We start from the raw sequence: 8,076 nt of genomic DNA on the forward strand, positions 1-8,076 counted from the left end.
GGATCTGTTTAATTTCAACTGACTTTTTTGCTATGATACATGTTTTTATCCTCACAGCCAGAGCTCAGCTGCAGTGAGATTATGCTCACATAAAATATGCTTCCATTTTTCCCTGTCGGGACACAGCATTTATTCAGGAATTATCTTAAGATAAATGGTGAGTTATGGTATGGCAAATGAAGCATTCTGAATCCATTTTCATTTAAATAGCCTGCACTGGTGCTTCAGTACGTGCTGATAAACTGAGGCTGCAGCTGTATGGAGAAATGCCTCGGCCGACACACACATACAGACATGCAGACAACACATACAGCGTCTGGGCGTGAGTTGCTGATGAACTGATTACTGCCTCTAACAGGCCTCGTTAGGCCGCTTCAGTCACAGATGGTGAGCAGAGGATCTATTTTATCTCAGCAAATAGGACTAGCCCCAGATAATTTTGTCCACTGGTGGTTTATGAATGATTCTATTTATGAATCAGACCATAAGCAATGAGAAAGATGCCCACTCTTTTTTTTTAAAGGTGCACACAGAATCAACAATGAAATGATTACAGTTTTTCTTCTCCTCTGTGGTGCTACAGTGAGCACATAAATCTTTATTGTTGCATGAATAAACTGCAGCAGTTCTTTTTCACTGTTCTTTTTTAAATGTGTAGTTCTCATCTTTTTGTATTGTTTTTAAAAAACAGGCATGACTGTTCACTGTAGCGCAACCCCAGACACAGAGAGCATGTTTACATGTACATTACTGTAATATTCCAATAATTTTGGAGATACCTTTTGGGAGATTTGATTATAAATTGGCTCATGTGGAGACAACTGTACAACAGCCCACACTTTATCCTGCCTACGGTTGTTCATGTGGTCTCTTTCCATGCTATTATTCAGGAAAATCTGTTTATTTGTGTTTACAGGGATATTAATGAACAGGATGCTTGTGTGAGTGTGTCTATGAGAGTATAATTAGAGTGTGTGTGCCTGTGTGCATGAGTGTGTTGTGGACGTGCAGAGTAAATTACTACCTTTGATCGTAGAAATGAAATGTTTACTCATTTGCACTTTAAGGACCATTCAGTCCCTGAATACACAAGCTTTGTTTTTATGGGCTGTTACTGACATTAAAACAGCTTACTGAGTCACCCGCATTCTAAAATTAATGTTTTATGTCAGCTTTCTCGGTTTGATAGATAAATAAATCATCCACCTTCGTACAAATCACTGCTGTGATAAAATCATTTGTAAATTTACCTAATTTTGATTTAAAGTCTTCATGGTTCGTGGAATCACGGCTCGCTTTTAAAGTAAAGGTGATGTTTGCCTGCTGTTGCTTCAAAAATAAACATGATTTGAGTAACATTTGCCATTTGTGGACTTTATCTTTTTGTAATTAATCATTTTGTTCTGTTTTATACCATCAGTGACATGGATAGTAAACAAACAATTAAAGATTAAAGGAAACACTGTTCCCATGGCTTGTGATTTATTATTTACAACATTTATCATGAAATGTACTGATATGTACTGATAGACCTTCTAAGGTTGTTGCTAAGGTTGTTCCGTGGGATGTTTGCATTGTCCACTCGCATATTTTAGTTCAAATTCAATTTCAAACATGTATTTAAGTTTCCATTTCAAGTAAACAACGAGAAAAAGAAGTGAAATCCTACTACTACTGTCTGTTAATGTAGCCTCCCAAGCCGCCAGAAGTCAGCCAAGACACAGCTTCCAGGAGCTGACCAATCAGAACAGAGTGGGCTCATCTGGAGGGGGGCCTTAAAGATATAAAAGCTAAAACAGCCTGTTTCAGACAGAGGCTGAACTGCGGGGCTGCATAAAGGGCCAGTATAAGATAAATAATAAAAATGAGGTCTACATTTACTGTAAAACTTCAATTGTTTAAGTCTGTACATAATGTAGCTTTCTCTAAAACAAAACTAGCATACCTAATTTTACATGTACAAGTCATATTGTTTGTTGATTTATGTAAATATAACCAAAATTTTGGTAACTACTTGGACTTGATATTACCTTTAAAATTGGCAAAGATGGTTTTGTTCTATATAAAAATCTTTCTCCATCACACAAAGTTAGTAATTTCCTTTCACACTTTAGAGACACATTAGAGAAATTCTGATGACAGTGGGGTTTTTTCAACAGCTGGTTCCCATGTCAGCATTTAATATTGTGTTGCAGATGAGAGCAGCACCCTGTACAGACTTGTCAGAGGCAGAATAATATCAACATCCTGCTGACATGTGGCTGCTCTGCCAGCGAGGCATTTTCATGTTCATGGGGGGGAGCCTGAGGTCATCCATCTTCAATCCCTATTCGTCCCTCCAAAAGAAACAGAGGAGCATCAGCTAACAAAGGATCCTGTTCTGGTTTGTAGCTGACTCTGAAAGCACCCTGTAGACATTTAGAGATACATGAGTGTCTCATGTACAGTAGTGGGCAGCAACAAAACAAGTATTACAAAAAAGACAGCTCTGAGGTACTTTTGGAAACTTTTTACTTTTACTTCACAACATTTCAGAGGGAAAATTGTACTTTTTACATGTAACTGATGACTACTCATTAGTTTCTTTGCATGTTCATTCATGATTCATGATTCATAGCCTATAATATAACACTCTTCTTTTCCAGATTATGACAAACGTCCTTGTTTTAGTATGATAACATACTCAACTCATGTTGGACAATTTCTAAAGAGTTTCAGAAAGGGGAAGAAGTTCCTCAGCATGTCGAAGAACACATTGAGGAACTGAACTGATTTGAAAGCATAAAGATCCCTCAAAAATATGATGGATTACTGAAGAATAAACTAACAAACATTAAAGAACAACTCTCAGTTCCACCTGCACCAGCAACAACATTAAAATGCTGCTTACACTTTAGTCCATCAATAATTAAACATTAACCTTTGAAATGGATCAAGCCTTTGAATGCACAACTCTTATTCGTACTGTTGTATTCTTTCCTTGTGGCATTGCTGAAGAGTTTCTGCTCATGTTTCATGTAATATCTGCACAACAAAATACAATCAACATTTTGCTACCAGGCTTCATCATCTCAAAGTATTTTCGCTGAATCTGCAAAAAGATTACACTCCTTGCTTACTAAACCAGCTGTCTAGCCAAGTTATTATTGACTGACCTGGTTATTTCTCAGTCATCGGATGTGTGCAATAACAAGTTAGCACACACTGAGCTATAGTGATGTGGGAGGTAGAGGGAATATTTTTGATCATCTGTGGTTTGACCCTGGTACAAGACTGTGTCACAATATCTTCCTTTGATGACAATATGTTTTTATGAGCCTGCAAATCATGCATGTTCAGTATGTGTGCTGGCTTATCATGCATGATAGTCTGCAAATGAATCATGACTCAAATTGTTTTGAATCACTCAAATTATTTAATAATAATTCAATAATTTAATTTGTTGTTAAGTTGGAATAATAATGTATAGTTGTACCTTTATGTCTGTAATGAGTTTCTCAATCAGTTGCAACTGGTTTCTTTTGTTCTTCTTTCAATAACCCTGACATGCAGTTTGCTACTATGTTATGATAAATGCTCTATAGGCACTCTGTGAGTAAGTAAGTGAACTTTTTTTTATATAACTTAATTAAAAATATTAGTTACAAAATGCTTAATTAAAGACAGAAAACAAGAGAAATGAAAAGACTATTATTATTATTATTATTATTATTATTATTATTATTATTATTATTACTAATAATAATAATCTTTACTTGCATTGCACCTTTCTTACAGAGAAAGCAGCTCAAAGTGCCTTTACATTTAAAACAACAGAAAACAGACATAGAGGCATGTTGAAAATGCAAATATCTAACACACATACAACATACTGTAGTTCACAGCTTATTGTGTTCGCTCTAGACAGCTCAAGTGCAAAGTATTACAAATGAAATTATTAGAATACAGTACATTATAATATTATATTTAGGTTTAAAAATCATTCACTTAAAATGCAATTAAAAACATGCGTGAATAAATAATTAAAACGCTACTTTAAAAGCTAAGTAAAATATTTTTAACTGTTTCTTAAAGATGTTCACTGAGCTCACCTCTCTGATAGTTTGACGAATATTGTTCCATAATTTAGTCATAAAAAGCTTCATCTCCACTATTCCGCTGACTTGGTTTTGCAAGTCTAATGAACCAGCTTTGAAGGATCTTAATGAGTGTGAGGACACATAAAGAGAGTCTGCAATGTAAGCTGGACCCAGACTGTTTAAAGTTTTATGTAATAATAACAACAGGACTTTTATAGTTTTGGAGTCTGGCTGCAGAGATTGAATAAGTTATATCTCCTAGACTTTTTTTGGGAATGCCAGTAAAAGGTGATTTGCAGAAATCTAATCTCAAGTAGTTTTTAACAGTTCCAGTGAAGACTTGTTCAACTTCTCTGGAAACTTAAATCTTGCTATCAAGGTCTGCTTAATACCACAATGAGCTGCAGATTGCTTTCTTTTTCGAAAGCATACATACTCCATCTAGTGGCTTTTGTCGGCTGCACAGAGCAGCTTCGGATGTCAGCTCCAAGTGGGTCTTGTCAGCACAAGAAGCAGCTGAATGTTTTTATAAACTGGAATTATATCCCCCATTCATCAGCATTCACTTAAGGTCTCTAGTCTCAGGTGGAGCACAAGAAACTAATCACATGAAATATTTTGAGGAAATTTTATAACTGTGTTCGGTGACATCATGAGAAACACTGAGCTGCAGGTTTTTTTAACCATATAAAATGAACAAACACACATAGCGAGTCAGTAAAGACTTCCAACAAAGATTGTTTCAGTACTTTCAAAGCAAGTCAAACAAATAAAATGTTTATGGGGGAATAAAGTTGGAAATTAAGCTAATTTAGATCAAAAACACATGTTTGTGCATGTGTTTGACATCTTGTGTGTGTGTGTGGGAGAGAGGGGGGGTTTGGCTCTGAGGTGATTGGGGGGTGTCAGTCATATCTTATTTCTCATGTTTCACAATCATGGAGACAGATGAGTTTTGGACTCTCTCCCAGAGGTTTTACGAGGATGTTGAAGCTTGAAAGCAATAATTCTCACACACAGTTGGATCTTGTCATCTGGTTTTCATCCAAAGTTAGTTTAGGAAGTCAAGTGTGCATCGACCTAACCCAGAAATACGAGGGATCCAAAAACATCCCCTGAAAAAGGCTCTGTGTCTTGCTCTCCTGTTTGTAAGGGAGAAAAAGATAGCAAGCTTCCAGTAAATGTGATTTTTGATGTAATTTTCATGACATGGTTGCCGTAAACTGCGTAACTAGAAGCAGAGTGAAGGAGTGGATTAATTTTAATATATTTCAGCTGAGTTGTGCAACTGGGTGAACATGGGAGGCAGCTGTGAGAAAAAAGCACATACGTGGGCGACAGTGTGGGAAGAAAGGGAATATTCAAGTCTGTGTTCGCTCAGTGTATCAGAAACTCTCAGGCACATATGGAGTTGAAACATTCAGGTGATCAATTAGTTAGAAAATTCATCAATGACAATTTTGATGTGAGGTGTTTAAGTAATTGATGAAGCAAAAATTGCACAAAGATTATCTGGTTTCAGCTTCTCAGTTGTGAAGTTTTGCTTCTTTTTCTCTGTTTTGTATCATTGTAAACATTGATCTGACCAAAAAAAAGCAATTTGAAGACGTCACCTTAGGCTTTAGGAAGTGATGATGGGTGATTTTTAACTGTTTTGTCACATCACTAAACTAAAAGATGAAAGATGTGAGGATGCTCAAATATGTGTTTTTCTTACTATAATTTCACTGTGATGTTTGAGCTTCACTGTGCAGAATGATGAACGCACAGAGTTTGACACTAGAAGGCTGAAGAGGGAAAGTTTCTCCACGTTCACCTTAAATACGTTTTTAAAAAGTTTTACACGTGCGTGACTTGTGACGTCTAACTAGTTTGGAAGTTAATTTGTCCAACCAGGTAAATGAACTTGCTTTTGTTGTTGCAGAAAAACCATATCAGACACAAATTATAATTACAAGCAGAGTATATTTATATGTCTTAAAACATGCATATAAAACCAGAGCTGATCTTTGGTTGATGAAAAAAAATCAACAGACATGGTTTCCAGGTCAAATGTCAAGAATCCTGACAGGAAAATGAAACTCTGCAGAACTGAATAGAAACTAACAAACTGGAAAGAAAAAAAGAAAGAACAGGGATTGAAACAAACAAAACTCCCACTGACAAGACACAGTTAACTGTTACTGCAGCTTTCACACACAGTGATATAGGATTCATGTCACTGATACATTTTCATCTTTACTTATGTGTGTCTTATATTCCCTTTTCATTTTCAAGTTAAGCAGATAAGATGCTTTTTTTTTGTATTTTTGTATTTGGCTTCACCCACTCTTCTTTTTTCCTTTGTTCCTCGCTTCCATTCTGCCGTCCTGTCTCTGTATCAGATCAGATTTAAGTCTGATCATTTTCAATTGAATAATACATTGTTTAATGTTTGCATATTTACTTTAGCACATGTTGCTTTTCTTTCCACTTGAGTTCTGGGGAGCAGAAATCAACATTCATAAGTCAACCAACTTTTTTCACTCATTATTCAACTTATCTTCTTCTTATCACCAAAAACAGTCACTCACATCACCTCTTGGTCATTCAGATGTTAAGATTTAAACAGAAGGAAACAGACTTCAGTATCTCCCAAGATGGAAATGACAAATGCTCCACAAATACTTTCATTAAATGATTCAGAAGTTGGCAGCAGTGTGTGTGTGTGTATGTGTGTGTACTTGTATTGACCAGATTGTGGTCATAAGGGGAATTCATCTCTCTTGAGAACAAAAAGTTGTTCCCTACAAAGTTCACCATGTAATTTTAGGGTTGGACTAAATGTGAGTCAGTGCATGTGAGTCAGTGCATGTGAGTCAGTGCATGTGTGCATGTGTTTGTTTGTGTGTGTGTGTGTGTGTGTGTGTGTGTGTATGTGTGTGTGCAAAGATTACCTTTTTTATCTCCAGAGGGAGGGAAATTGGCCCACACTACTGGCACCCTCACAACCAAAGTACAAACAGCTGGATAATATTGATCATTTACTATCAAGCAACAAGACTAGAATGTTTCTCTATAAATTCTGTGGTCTAATATAATTATGTGTAAAGTTCATATAGATATTTGGTGTGTGACATATATAGAGTCAACCTTAAAGCTTGGTTAAATGGATGGCAAAGAGTCAAGTTAAAGGGTCGGCAGTGTTGCTCATAGCATCAAAAAAGTTACATTTAACAAAATCAGCAGCAAGAGAAATAGTGCTCCATTTTCATTGGACCTTCTCCTACTGAATAAATAGTTCCTGTGAAAACTGTTCACAGCGAGGTCTGCGGATTAGCCAAAGAAATGAGGACACTGTTTCTGGTGGAGGAAAAAAGATATTGCTGTTTTTAGTTTTAACAGCTCAGGAATAAATCTCAGAGATGGTCATGCAAAAATCTGGACAAGTAAAACTAGAGGTATTAGAATGATGTCTTACTGTCCCACTAAAAGTAGGTGATATCATATGTGAGGTAAAGTCAGCCCCCCCACTCCCCCACTCAAAATATGAAGCTATAAAGTGTGTCACTGCTGGCCTGAAGGCCTCCACACATCTTGTAACATCTTATAAATGTGGATGTGTGAGATAAAATCAACATACAAGAGTCAACTGTTTGATGTGATGGAAATGACAGAAAATTTAAAGATGCTCATGCAGCAGCATTATGCTGTATTTGCTTCATTACGATTCCTCAGACAGACTTAAATGCTCTTTTGTCTCCTGCTGCAACAGCTGCATAACTTATAAGTCGGCTGCATTATATAGTAAGAACATCATGAACAGCATGAACAGCTTTGCTCCCCTGAGGCTCGGTTATGTCTGAGTGATGATAATAATGATGATGGTGCTGCTATCTGCTGCCCCCTGCGGGCTCACAGCGGGTACTGACGATGTGAGGGAAGAAAACCCCCTCTAATCTCCTTACTGCAGACGGCAGACTTGCGTGCACATGTACACGCACAGGCACACAAGCAC

The sequence above is a fragment of the Thunnus maccoyii genome, chromosome 19, assembly GCF_910596095.1.
Source record: "Thunnus maccoyii chromosome 19, fThuMac1.1, whole genome shotgun sequence".
Taxonomy (NCBI): domain Eukaryota; kingdom Metazoa; phylum Chordata; class Actinopteri; order Scombriformes; family Scombridae; genus Thunnus; species Thunnus maccoyii.